This window comes from Pongo abelii, chromosome 15 (genome assembly GCF_028885655.2).
Source record: "Pongo abelii isolate AG06213 chromosome 15, NHGRI_mPonAbe1-v2.0_pri, whole genome shotgun sequence".
In the NCBI taxonomy this organism is placed as follows: domain Eukaryota; kingdom Metazoa; phylum Chordata; class Mammalia; order Primates; family Hominidae; genus Pongo; species Pongo abelii.
The window spans coordinates 58,083,060-58,097,778 of NC_072000.2; the positions used below are offsets into that span (position 1 = coordinate 58,083,060).

At 37.4% G+C, this 14,719-nt stretch overlaps 1 long non-coding RNA gene across 2 annotated transcripts in view; it reads right to left on the reverse strand.

The window, feature by feature from the left end:
• Positions 1 to 427: 427 nt before the first annotated feature.
• Positions 428 to 14,719, reverse strand: part of LOC129049905 (uncharacterized) — a 147,827-nt gene continuing 133,535 nt past the window's right edge. Inside the window, exon 6 of one of the 2 annotated variants that reach the window (XR_008513294.2) lies at positions 428 to 1,195. This is a non-coding gene — a long non-coding RNA (uncharacterized LOC129049905). Of the gene's footprint in view, positions 1,196 to 7,815; positions 8,010 to 14,719 lie in introns of those variants that run through there. The other variant, XR_008513292.2, reaches the window with a different exon arrangement.

Genomic DNA, 14,719 nt, shown 5'->3' on the forward strand with positions numbered 1-14,719 from the left:
ATGAATGCCTCTTATTTTCAACGTCCTGAATCAAATATCCCACAATATACAGTCTGCAGCAAGATGCCCTGGCAGATGCTAAACTTGATTCAGTCTACCAGGTCCCCATTCACACAGAATAATTATGTCCAGCTGGAGCCCTCCCTGATTTAGTGACTTACGTTGGTAGGTCTTACAAACATTAAAGAAACAGTCTCTTATTTGGGAATCCCAGCTGGCCTTCTTGCAGCATAGAACCTCTTTATCCAGAAGGAATTTAAACAAGAAAGAAAAAAAGCATTTTATGATTAACTCCTTCCCCAGCAAAACTGCTTTCTGAAAGCACATATTTTGAAGGTTTTTACCTATGCCATCTCATCAAGTTGAAAATTACAAAAACAACAAATATCCATAGGATACTTTTTAAAAAAGGATGCATAATTCTTTCCTGTGTGGATATAAAAATTTATTCAGCAAATCCCATATTCATAGTTCTTCAGGTGGTGATGCCAACATTTTGCTATTGTTATAAATGCTACAGTGAATACCTTTCTATACTCATTACTGCACTTTTATGCTGTCTATTAAAATAAATTCCAAGATGTGAAATTTAATTTATGTAGACCTCATATCTAGCAAAATCTACAAAATAGAGTAAACGTAACAATGAATTGACACTGTCCAAAGAAAAAGCCTTTTTGGTTTTACAAGCTGAGTGCTTATGTAAGTTTCCGTAAGAATAAAAAAGCAGCTTAACTTTCCTTTAAAAACCCCAAAACTCTAGACTCAGGTTTGCAGCACTTAGAAGCTACTGGGAGAAACTCTCTTGAGCCTTGGGTCAGGGACTCTCCTCTCTGTAGATGAAGATCTGCTCTCAAGCAGGGGCTTGGGAGATAAATAACTTGGGACCCCTAAGGCTTACAGTTCCCCACAAATCTTTCTTTTCTACCTGAAAGAGTGGAAAATACAGAATTAAATAATGGACATCTGTTTCCTCCAGTTGACTCTTCTTGGATTAAGATGCTGTATTTTCTAATTGTTTTCCTTCCATTAAAGAGCTGACTTCTCCTGCAAGGTGGAATAAGGGGAGGTCTTCTTTTAGTCTTTGCTTCTGAAGTTTGGTGCTTCAGGGTGCTTGCTGCATCGTGAGGTGACCCTCACCCAAGCCTTTCATGTGTTTGGCGTGCTTAATTTAATCAATCAGATCACCACTAACCTGAAACACAATGATGAGGATGTGTTCAGACTGTTCTGGAATTCTGTATATGTCAATATGGGGAGACTATTAGACCAAATTCTTTGCTACACATACACAACCTTTTAAAGTTCGGCATATATGAAACAAAGTTATTTTATGAGAATATGCATTATGATATTCCTCTAACATCAGACTGTAAATAAGAAAAAAAAAAGTTTTTTGGAATAATTATTGTTGCTCTTCAGAGGGTAGTTAGAAGGGAAGTAGAAAGACAAGAAAATATATTTTAGCTTAAGTACTCAAACAGTTTAATTTTACTTAGATACTTACAAGAAAAAAATTAATTTCAGGTGACATTATGGAAGGATTCATAAGAGTTCCTTGTCCAAGGTTACATACAGTCAATTAATCTTCCTGGGTCTTGGATTCCTCATCAACAAATGTTGGACTTAAGCAGTTTCTAAATAACCCTCTCACCCCAAATTCCATGATTCTATGTATTTGGAATGAAATGATTCATTGCTTTACAGGTCATATACCTCTTCAGGAATGTGAGGAGTTAAGAAAAAAAAATCTCAAGACATAAATATGGACTTTTTGTGAACCACCAATAATCTATATTTACTTGCAAATGTCCCACAAATAGCTTATTTGTATAATAATTTTACAAGTGCTTCAACTTAAGAAGAAATCACTATTCTATCAGTATGTATTTAGTACAGCAGGAGTTGGAAGAAAACATTCATATTTTTTTCTCAATATTGAAGAGTAAGGACAACAAATTTGGAAGACTGGAGAAATCTGGACTTAGAATCACAGATAGAAAAGCTTTTACTTATTTAAGTATGAGGTTATGTCTAACATGATCTACTTAATTTCTTGTGCTACTTTATTATAGTGCAGTTGTCTTAAATGCTGATTTTTAATTGTTCACTTACTGATTTTCCTCCTCTCTGTGACATTAGCAAATTCTAAACATCGTATCTAGTTGTGTTATGACCCAGTCTGGCTGCTTTAGACCCAGTATGAATAAAGGAGGCACAATGCAGTGAAAGAGCACCAAATAACGCCAGGGAGACCTGGATTACAGGCTTGTTTCTGTGACCTTGGACAAATGGATTAACCTTCTAGGTCTCAGATTCCTCTTATTAAAAATAAAAATATTAAATTGCTTAGGTTTCTTCTTCCTTTAAGGTTCTATGTTTCTATGAATAATCTGGTCAATAGTTCTTCTCACTGCCTGTCAAGATTCTAATTCTAATACGATGTATTTACAATCGGCATTTCTTGCTTTTACCTTAACAATGACAATAACAACAACACAGCAATCATCCCCTATCTCTTCTGGCTTTTGAGTGTCCCATTTACGATGATAGGAACCAAACCCAGAAACATGAAGGCTCACAAATAGAACAAAGAATTAGAAAAAAAATTCAGGAACAGATTTTCCCACCCAAGGAGAAAGAAGAGAAATTAGTGAAGATTCTTGATTGCATGTTGCCTTAACCTAACTCAAACAAATGTAGGCAAATTAAGAGAATTTATTAGCTCTCAAGAGCAGAGGATTCAGAGGATTAATCTGGCTTCAAGTACATCTGAATCATGGATCAAAATGGCAATATCAGGGCTCTGTCTCATTTCCTACTTCTTTGACAGGTTCCTTCCATATCACCACAGTAACTGTTGGAAGCTGAAGACCCAAATTCTACATAAGTTTAATAACACTAGGAGAGATAAACATGTTTTGTTTTGGGTATTTCCCCCAAAGAACTCCCGCAGAAAGTTCCAGGGAGGAATAATTTATTGGTCTGGTATCCACCCCTGCATCAACCCGTGTGGCCTGTGGGATGGGTTCTCTGATTCATTAGGCCCGCTTAGGTGATATTTCCATTCCTGTAGCTGGAGGTAGGAGAATAGTCAGCCATATCAAACCCATATGGAATGGGTTACTTATAGGAAAGCAGGGTTTTGTACACTGAAAAAGTGGGGAAAGGGTGCTAGAAGGATCACAAATAGAAGGCCACTACAATAGATTTCATCTGAATGCCAGTTCAAGGACAGGTGGCCGTTACCTGGGATGATGAGTAATGATAAAAATGATTCTGAGCTATGTAAAAGCTTAGTAAGAAAGAGTGTGAAAATTGATTAGCAATATTTGCAGTGGACATTGGAGTGAAAAATGGACATATACAAACCATATAGTTGCTGTCCTTGCCTAGGGTGAAATCATGATTCAGTTCCTACTTAGTATAGTCAATTCAACCACTTAGTCTTCAGAATATTATGGGATCGACCCTTCTTTTGTAAATTTTAATTTATTCATGCTTGTAAAGCTCCCCAGATTCTTAGAGATAGTGGCCCCCTCTATGACCAAACATTTAAAATTTTATCTGAGGTCATGTTGGCATTTAAGATATAGAAAATGATCCTAGCTATCAGAGATTCTCAAACAGGAATATACATCAGAATCACACAGACAGTTATTTTAAAATACATATGGCTAGCCTCTATCCCCAAACTTTCTGATTCCATAGGTCTTAATAATGGCCTAGAAAAGTGAATTATGATTATTGTATATGAAAGTTATGCACGGTCATAGTAAAAACAAACAAATAAACAAAACAGGCAGAGGAGTACAGCATGAAAAGTAAAAGTCCCTTTTCTAGGAGAGAAATGGGTGAGGGATAAGGAGAGGGGAAATATTCCTTTGTTCTGTGTAAATTTCTATATTGTTTAAACATTTTTAATGAGGAGCCGAATTTTTTTTAATTTTACAACGGCAATCTAAAACACTTATTTCAGCCATTAACTACAATATCCATCTCAACCAAATTTTCTTCACTGAAACGATTTTAGTTGCAGGTAACAAAAACAGCATAAAAGATTTTAAAAATTTCTTTCAAAGACTCACTCCCCTGAGGTAACTTTAATGAAAGTTCATATATTCTTTCAAAAGCTTTCTATACATAAAAGCATATACCTACATTTTTGAAAGGTACAAACCCATAAGTATATATGTCTTTTATTATATATAATCTGCAGTTTGCTTTATTCACTAATTGCCTTGGTCTCTTTCCCATATTTGTATAGGATCTACTCATATTTGCATAAGATTTACCTCCTTTTAGTTGCTTCATAATGTTCTAAAACTTTTTGTATTTACCAAGATACTACTTGGAGTAAGAAGTCATACTTAAGCTCTAGGGATCATATCCATTTGAATCTCTTTATATGGCATCCCATGGCTGGTATTAAAACTAAGTGCTTGTGAAAGTTGTTGAAGATTCTAAGACCTTGCTTGGCTTACCTACTTCAGAATATCTGGCCACGGAAGCCAAACAGAGATGCGATTCAGAGACAACAGGATGGATTCTCTCTCTATCTGGACTTTTCTTTGCCCTGGAAGACGCAGTGTGATTCTGACTGCTCAGCGATGGCACAGGCAAGGCTGAGCACATTCGGAGGGACAAAGTGTTTAAAGCTTTCTGCAAAAAAGAATTCCCTAAGAATAAAGTACAACCCCAGGTATTTTACACACATACACACAACACACATACATGCACATACACACACCCAGGATCTAGACACTTTCTGATGAGACACAATGTTGGGCATTCTTAGCCATGATGAAGATTTAGAAATTAACAAGGGAATGCAGAAACTTTCTCAAGCTTGTGTTAGGGTACCAAAATTAAATTTATGGCACTGGGCATGGCCAATTTCTAATCTATGGAAGTAAAGGAGAGAATATGATACATAAAATCCCCAGATAATCTAAAACACTTATTTAAGTCAGTAACCACAACATCCGTCCCTGAGACCATTTTACTTGTTGGTGACAAAAACCAACTCCAACTTAAGTTTTGTTTGCTAAAAAACAAAATACAATAAGGGTAAATAATTATAACAATACAGAGTTTCCCATAGACACCTGAGGACAGGAATTTCAAAAGTAACCAGAACCAAGAACTGAAAGGCCACAAGTTTCCTAGCAGGACTCACTCCACTTCTCCTCCTCTTGCCTCTGCTTTGCTTTTCCTTTTTAATCTCCTCCATTTTCCTCTCTGCAGGTCAGCATTCCATCAACCCTTGTGGTATGATGGGTACTTCACTGATGTTGAATTTCCACCAACTTGGTTCCAATGGCATGCTGTCTCTATTGAATTATCTGTAACATATTCCGATGTAGGTAAACCAAGCAAGGTCTTCATCAAAAGTTTCACAGGCCCCTAGCTTTCAATACCAGCCATGGGATGCCATATAAAGAGATTCAAATGAATATGATCCCTAGAGCTTAAGTATGGCTTCTAACTCCAAGAAGTGTCTTAGTAAATACAAAAAGTTTTAGAATATTATGAAGCCACTAAAAGGAGGTAAATTTGTATTTAAAGTCCAAATTCTTGAAGAAAGAATCCAACTGGCCCAGCCTGGGTCAAGTGTCTTCTCTAGTTCCATTCAAACTTTGTCAGAAAAGATAGGTTCATGTAATAACAATACAGCAGGTAAAATTTCCTGGGTGCTAACTACACTTTATAAGCATTATCTTTGCATAGCCTTTGGGAATCTTCCTTATTAGGATCCTGAAACAGTTATCAAAAAAAAAAAAAAAAAAAAAGAGAATGATTGTGAGTTGTGCAGATTTTCCCAGAGCATGAGAAAATTATATGCAGAAAGATACATATGCATATAAAAAGCTAATTTAAACTTTACAATGCAACTCAATAATGCCATAATGGGAATAAGTTCCGGCTTAAAGTCTAAGACACCTGAGCTCTCATTCTAACTCCAGCAAGTTGTGTGGCTTGAACAAGTTCCTTCACCTGTCTTCTCAATTTCCTTTTCTTTCTGTGAAATCATGGCAATAATGCACACTGCATGAGAGTATACACACAGTAGTTAAGTACTGTGCTCTTGAGCATTTAAACGTTAACAAATGTGAGTGCTTCTTCTTTAACACTCACATCCAGAAGGGGTACATACCAGCAGGAAGGAAAAGAGAGAGAAACAAAGTGCCCACTTGCCCTGGTGGGTATTACCATTATACAACCCCATTATATAATAACAAGAAGTAATATTTATCAATTTTTACATATATTCTGTTGGGAAACTTTCTCAATATAACTGAGTATTATTATAGTAACATTTGAAGGCACAGACAGTTTAAGTAACTTGTCCTAGGTCACACAGTTCATAAGTAGGACTTGAGCCTAGACAGTCTGGCTCCATAACTCATGTCTTAAGCATTACTTTGTACTGCCTTTGCCATCTATACAATAGCATATTACCCACACGTGTTTCTGAAGCAGAGAGGTGTCTGTGGATATACCACCACAAAGAGAAGACGGTGTGGCTTCAAGATTTCAAACTTGCTAGAATCCCCCTTGTTTACTCCACATGAGCCCTTTAATATAAAGTTATCTCATCAGAATTAATGGATTGTTATTCTTCTCAATCAGTAGTGTACACCATAAACTTTGAGATGGTTTGCCTACCACACTTAGTTTAAGATTTAGAAGGTTTACTTGCAAAAGCTCTTAGAAGCACCCATGAATAAACAAGAGTGAAAAGTTAAACCAAGGACAGATGTTTTTATTTGCGCTTTTTTTTCAAATCTATCCAAAGAACAAGATTCGAAAATTTCCCCTGACACCATAGGCAAATGCTTCTTCTCCAAGTACAGAACAGCCTGTTGAAGACAGCAGTCACATTGCTGTGGTAATTGATGAAATTTATAAACGATGCACAACTTCATATTTTTGCCAGGTTTTACTTTAAAAGAGTCCCAAAGAGCAAGACAATGATAAATGACAGTGAAGGGTGATGACTTCTGAGAGCACTGGACAACATGGTAGCAGATGCCATTGGTTGGCTAGTCCAACTCCCATTTGCAAATCCACCTCCTCTGGCATCCTCCATTAGAGAGGCTAGAAAAGCCAAATATTTGCTTTTCTGCTCTCTTGCAGTGAGGGTTGTCCATGTGAGAAAGTCTGATCCCTATTGAGGTAAAAGTGGACGTCTCCAGAGGCTTCTGGCAAAGTTTTTCTTTCCTGACATAAAGGATATATGCCACAAGCACCACCCCTTCTGTGTCCCCTTTATTCTGCCTTGGGAATAGACTAGTGTCTAGAGCTGTGACAGCCACCTCACGACCTCAAGAGAAAGGCCAACAAGAATTGGAGAAACACTGACCTTGGTATTTTTGAGCTCTTAACTACAAACAGTTGCTTACCTCCAGATGGATGCTTGTAAGTAGAATAGTTTAAGTCTCTTAGTTAGGCTTTCTATTGATGCCAAAGGAATTCCTGTTGATACAATGTGATTGCAGACACTTTAGCCCACCTTTTGTCACCTTTTAATTCTACACCTATCTATCTGTCCCTCAGAAATCTCCCAGAAGTTTGGTTAAATAAACATTATTTAATCAAATCATTGAAATGATTTGTAGAGCACAGCGTAATCAAATGAATCTTCTTCATAGTTTATCTCCTAGTTATAATAGCTGTTTTAATATAACTTTAGTATCACATCCTTAATAGTATAAGGAGGGGTGATATAGTCTATTATTAACCAAACTTTCTGTTAGTCCAATACATACATGGAGTCCAAAAGAATACACAAACCTGTCTTTTACTGTGGGCTTGAATTGTATCTTTCAACTTTATGAGTTCATGGCTGAGAGGCATGTTCATTCTGCTCCACCTTTCTCCAGATCTTAAAAATTTATGGGTCTTCCAAACAAGCCCTAAAGAGCATCACCCATGTGGCGACCCCTCTCATAGGCACCCAGAAATCAAATTCTTCTTCTTTGGACCCCTCCTCCTTTTCTCCATAGCTAGAGATAAGCAGAAAGATTAATGCGAACAAAATGACACCTATTGATTAACACATTGAGTGCATAGTAAAGGCACTCAATAAACTTTATTAAATGGGTAAATTAAAATGGAGTATCTTCCATAACATAGGGGCTTCTATAGAGGCTTTTTCGAGAGTGTGGTTTAAACAGAGGCATCAATACTGTTTGTGATTTAGCCAAGTGCAGAAGTAACAAGGGGAACAGGCCAGAAAGAAAGACAGCATGAAACAAGATGTCTCACATGAACAAAAGAGTAGTGTATTGGAAAGAAATAGGAATAATTTAGTGCTGCAGAAGTGTGGAGTGTGAAGCAGAGGGGTTAGCAGGAATCAAGTCAGAATGGCCCTTAGCAATGGGGAAATGTTGAAGGATTTTAAGAAGAAAATTGGCATTGCTTTGCATTTTAGCAAAACCACTTTGGAGACAGTTAGGGCTGTAGATTCAAGACAAGAGACTGGATGAAGGAAGAGAGGCTTGTTATAAGTTCCTTGAGGAACAAGAAGCCGTGAGATTTAAACTAGTTAATCCATTCCCAAATGCACTAAGTATAAATTTCTACATTTCAAAGTACCCTACAGTGTTGACTTCAAGTCAACCATATGCTGAGTTATGTACCAGCCAGGCAGTGTAAGGAAAGGCTGTCCCAAGTTCCTCATCCGTTCAGAGAAAGGGAAAGTGGCAACAAAGACCAGAGAGGGGTCTGACTGTGGGATGAGGCTGAACCTAGCCCTGAGCCTAGCCAACCTCCAACCCCTAGCTGGTGCTCCGAGGGAGGTCGTCCAGTTCTTTCCCAACGGCTCAGCCTTTATCATTCTGACAGGGACTCCAAAGCCCAGAAGATCCCTTAACAAGATCACACAGTGACTAGCTAGGAATAGTCCTAGTGGTTCCTGGACCCAATTCCATGCCCTAAATACCAGATGACAAAACCCGCTGCATAAAAATAGTTCAATTAAAATCTAAAATAAAATCGTCACTTACTCTCAAAAAGAAAGCTAGCACAGTATTTCATGAAAATGTCATGAACCTGAATGAAACTGTAATTTGGGAAGTTGTAAAAATATGGTTGTACCATTCCAAGGGCCAACGCCTATCACGTGACCCTGAACCGCAGGCTCCGCCCTGCTGTTCCACCTTGCCTGGCTTGTGCAAGGCTGTGTGCAGAGGGAAACGAGAGTGGGAAGTCAGCTACCCAGGATGGTCCATTTAACAGCTGATCTGCTGGGACCAGTGCCTAAGAAGTTAATTTCTAGCTTTGAGATGGTTTCTGGTAATTGTAGGTAATTTAAAATATAATTGCAATTTAGTTAAAAAAAAAAAAAACTCTGTTTGCAGTGTTTATGCTCATCACTCTAATTTAAGGTCTAGAATGTTGGATGAACTGCACTTGAGTACATGCTCATTTTGCATCTTCCTGATTTTACCACCAGTGATTATAAAAACAGCCTCAGCAAATTCAGTCTGCATTGCAAGACAGATGCTGCAAAGTTCAGATATAAAGTTTCACATTTCTGGAAGGTTAACTATTGAGCATGTTAATGATTATTGAAGAGATGAAGAAAACCACAAGGCTTCAAAATGCAAAACCCTCTCAAAAATATCCAGCTTCCTCATGTTTATAATAAAGCCACCTTTTTTTTTTTTTTCCAAAGAAAGACTATGGTTGAGCTCAGTGTGGTCTGCATATAGGCTTAATGGAGGAATAATTACACGAGGCTGCTTGTGAGTAGGCCAATGGAGCTTGCATCTGGGTTGTATGTTATAAACTGCTCTGTGCTAAGCCAGGGCATCTACAGCTTTGCAAGGTTCACAGAAATTTCTTACAACAGTGACAGCATATGTTTTAAATGCAGAGAAATTATAAGATCTATTGTGTGTGGATTTATACAGAATTTTCATAATAATCCAAAATATGGGTAGGACAGCTACTTAATGGCAGGCATCTCAGCAATTAATTTAGATTCCAAAGCACCACCATGGGCCCAATCAGCCATCGTTGCGAACCTAGACAAGTGGAGCTAAATGAGAAAACAGCTGAAATGAGCACTCAATCTAATAACCTCACATACAGTCTCCCATCTCCCAGCTTGCAAAACTTAATAGAATGGAGCTTAGGGCTGAAGCAGTACTGCATTGGACAGCAATTACACCATGTTAACACTGGCACTGGAAATCACTTTCTGAATTTGAAAACTCAGAGTCAGTAGTCAGAATTTGCAGCCCTAGTATCAGAGGCCTGCCTTGAAACACAGGCCCAAATTAAAGTTGACCACCAAGTAACACTATTTAGATAGTGGAGATTGTCTACCTACAAAGTTTTAAAATGGAACTTAGAAGTTTAATGATTGAGAAAATAAAATGTGTTCCAAATTAGTCTGGCTTCGCTGATACTGGCTCGGCAAAAAAAAAAAAAAAAAAAAAAAGGCTTTTATTTTTAATGATTTATTACATATACTTTAAAAAATTCAAATATTACAATAGTGAATATTAAATTTTTCTCCAACCTCCAATCTCTGTCTTCTAATCTCCTTCTCTCAAGATAGCCCCTGTTATCAGTTTTCTGAGAATCTATGCATATCTAAGTATGTCTTATATGTGCCACATACACACAGTGATGACTCCAGAATTTCTACGTAGGAGAGACTTAGGGGCTGCAATCTGACTGGATATGAGTATGCTGCATAAAGCTGCATTTGCCTGGTATTTTACATAAATGAGAATACATAAATTTGAGCACTAAAAGAAATAAGTATAGCAAGGAATTATAAAGCATTGAAAAAATAGGAATTCACAAGTCCATACCAATAATAGATAGTAAATAGTAAATAAGTGAGGGAAACCCTGGGTTGCAGTGAAATGTAACAGCTGTCTCGTGAACGTGAAAGAGTGCCGGCGCAGAAAGACCATTACTTCACAACCATGATAGTAAAGATTGGGTCAGACAAGACTCATGAATGAATGCTACACCTACCAGGAAATTTTGATGAGAACCAGGATATTTGCATCATTTTAAAGTGCCACCTCACAGACTGCTTATTGGTTCCATGAGTGGGGAGTCAGGGGCAGAGTAGGGGGGCGGTGATAAAAGCCCCAGTCTTATAAAATTGAGAATTTTGACAATATCTCGACTAAGTCATTGAAATTAACATTACCAGTGAAGAACAAACATGATACCCTGAGAAGGACACATCACCTATGCAGTTCTCTGGCCTAGAATGCATAACTTCAATCTAATCACAAGGAAACGTAAGATACACCAAAACTAAGTTATGTTTTATTAAAAACAGTGGTGGGGGAGGGGTAATGATGAGGACTGTATTCATTAAAAATGTCAATGTGATAAAAGACAAAGGCGGGGACAATGTTCCAGACTAAAAGAGGCTAAAGAGACATGATAACCAAATGCAATAGTAGATCCTAGACTTGGTCTGGTTGAGGAAGAGAAAAAATTCTTCTAAAGAATATTATTAGATCAATGGACAGAATTGAAATACAAACAGTAGATTAGATAAAAAAAGCAATTGAAGGATTAATTCTGCTGCTTCTAGCACACAACCACCCCACCTTTATTCCTGCCAAGCTCCGAGTGGCCACACTCTTCAGGAGTGCTTGAACTTCTGCCCACAAAGCTCCTTCTTTGCCCAGGGAACCTGGAGGTGGGAAAGCTGGCGCAAGGTGGTGTTTCTGCAACTGGAATTAAGTGCTGTTTTAAGTTTTGCTTCAGGACCTGGAAGTTTAGACTAAGTCAATGATATGGGCCAAAGAGTAAAGCTCTCATAGAAACTGCAATACAAATTCCTTTCTGGTCCCCTCTGACTAGCTTATGCTAATCTCACTGAAACCTTCATCTTACCCTCTTTTTTCTGTTCATTTTAAAGCCAAACTCCATTCAAGGAAAGAATAGTACATGGCAAATGTGTGCAGGTGGCTAATAATTGCTTGGTAAATAAACAAAAATGAATGAATGAACAAATAAGGTAAATTTAGGTAGAGCTCTGATATCAAAGACTATTAGTGTGATTTATGAGGCAACAACAAAAAGAAATTTTTTTTCTACCTTAGCTCTTACTGAGTTGTGTTTACTTAAGTAATATAGTCATTTCCCTATATTTACTTCCAAGTTAAGATACCTTTCTGTTTGAACTAGTATTAAGTCTAAGACTACAATCCTTTAAGGGACACATGGCAACACAACATTCTTGTCAGCTGGCCTTTTCATCAGATAGATGAAAATAGGAATTTAAATCTATAATATTAGGACACTATTAGAATTGTACACTCACATGGAACCCCGAGATAAACATGCATGTGAGGAATACGGGACAGAAACTGGGAATGGTTATGAAGAAAATAAAGGGTTGGGAAAAGCAGAATCCATAATTCAGCTTGGCAGAGACAAAGAAAAGTGAGTTAACACTCATCAGGCCCTTGGGATTACCCTTCTGCCTGGGATGCAGGAGGAAGCCAACGTGGATGAGGGACTGGTGACGCCAGGTGAACATTCACAGCTAGGCTCTCCAGCCCAGTGATTTGGGATATTTGGAAATTTGTCCCCAAAGGCAAGAAAAAGTAAAAGCAGAGAAGTTAATGTTTCTTAAAAAAACAACAAGCATACAAATGTCTGTGGATCTAAGGGAAACGGTCTTGCAAGGGTATCTGGCTATCCTGAACACCCAGCAACCATTCCCATTTTTCTATCAGCACTTTGATTTTATGGTGGAGAAATAATCCTTTCTCTACTGAATGCATTATGCTGGGGCTGTCACTCAAGTTGTGTATATCAGGTACCTGGCATATGTAGTAGAGATCAATAGATATATTAGTTGAATGAATGAATGAATGAATGAATGAATGAATGTGCCCAGCTTTCTTCTTGCCAGGCCAATGACACAACTTTCTGCCAAACATTTAGATCTTAAGTATAATGTGGAGACTAAAAAAATGCCAAAAGCAGATTCATTCTAGTAGAGACGTTCTAATGACAGACCACCATTCATTTTTGTTTCCTAGATCTAGGACTTCTCTGTCATGGTTTCTGTCCTTTCCAAGTCAGATGACTAAGCTTTCTCTTTTATTCTAAGAACTATCATATATCCTTCCAATAAGCTCTTCCTCTGCTTAAGTTATCCAAAGTTCATTTCTGCTGCTTATGAACAAAGAACCATGACAGACACACATTTCCCAGGCTGCCCCTATGGAATATGCCAATTATTATCTCCAAATATGGGCTTAGTATAATAATAAGATGGTTAGTGGAAGTTTATGGGTTTTTTCTTCTTTTTTTGTTTCCATGTGTCTCTAGGTGATCTCTTTAAATACACTCAAGGACAAGAACTTGAGGAGCTGAAATAAGAAACGTTAGTTATTTGCATTCCCCTGCAAGAATCCCTTATTATTGTGTCTAAAAGCATCTGTTGTTCAACAGATATTAGAGTTACACATATTTATGTTCAGATGCCACTTATTTTTAGATTAATTTCAAAGGGTATATTTACAATTTACCCATTTCCAAAGCCCCACCTCAGCTACTGCAAACTTTCCCTGCTTTTATGTCCAATCAACAATAGCTTGAAGCAGATTTTACTTCTCAAGTTACAACTAGTTATGTAAAGAACAAATCTAAACAAGCCCTCACCCCATCTCTTTTAAAAAATATAGTTTAAACACCAGATTTTATTTAGCAGCTTAGTTTCTTTTGATAGAAAAGCCTCTAGAAAATGTGGTTTCTATTTTGTTTTCAATTGGTTATTTTTTAAGTACTTAAAAAATATCCACTGGTACTTTTTATTGTTTTGCCATGATTTTAGTGCCTAGGACAGTTCTGAGCACCTAACAGATGTTAAGAAATAGTAATTAAATTCATGAACAAGGAAATGTTTTGTTATTTATTGTGGGGCTATTTTGGTTGAATCATCACTAAGAGGTAGCTACAGGGAATCTATTGCATAGCCATTTGAAAGTTATAGGGCACATTTATCACAGCAAATTGCTATTTTTGATGCTTCCACAAACTTTCCACAAATTTTTTAGTGTCCTAAAATGGTTTCATATAGAAGGAAAGCCTGAATTGCTGCCTCAGATGACCCTGTGGTAGGATTTATATTCCACAACTCCCCCTGCCTAGGGACCCCACCCTTGCCCTCAGCATCAAGCTATAAGTCTAGACTTTATCTGAAACAACATTCTTTCTTGGCTCCTTCCTCTTCCCGATCCTATTTCTCTTACTACCTTATAGGTTTTTCTTGAAGAGCAGCCAAGTCCTCAGGCTCTGCATCTAGTGAACCCAACCTAAGACAGTAATGTGCTACTAATCTGAATAGAAATCTGGTATAACAATACCTATGAACTTTGTTTCCTTTGAATTTAAAATTTTACCAAAGATGTTGATAACTGCAAAGGATATATCATCATTGTACACAATCAACACAGACAATGACAACTGTATTGAGGGCCTTCTATGTAGATGCTACCTCCCTTGAATTTTATTCACAATCTTCTTCAATAGGCATTACCATTCATTCTTCCAAAATGAAAAAAATATTAAAAGTCAACATATTAAATAACCTATCCAAAGTCAGACAATGAGTACATGACAATTGATTTGGAGTGTTTCCTGAAAGATCTCACAGGTTGATCATAAATGTCCCAAAACACTATGAAAGAAAATGACAATGTCTAATTCCTGTTCT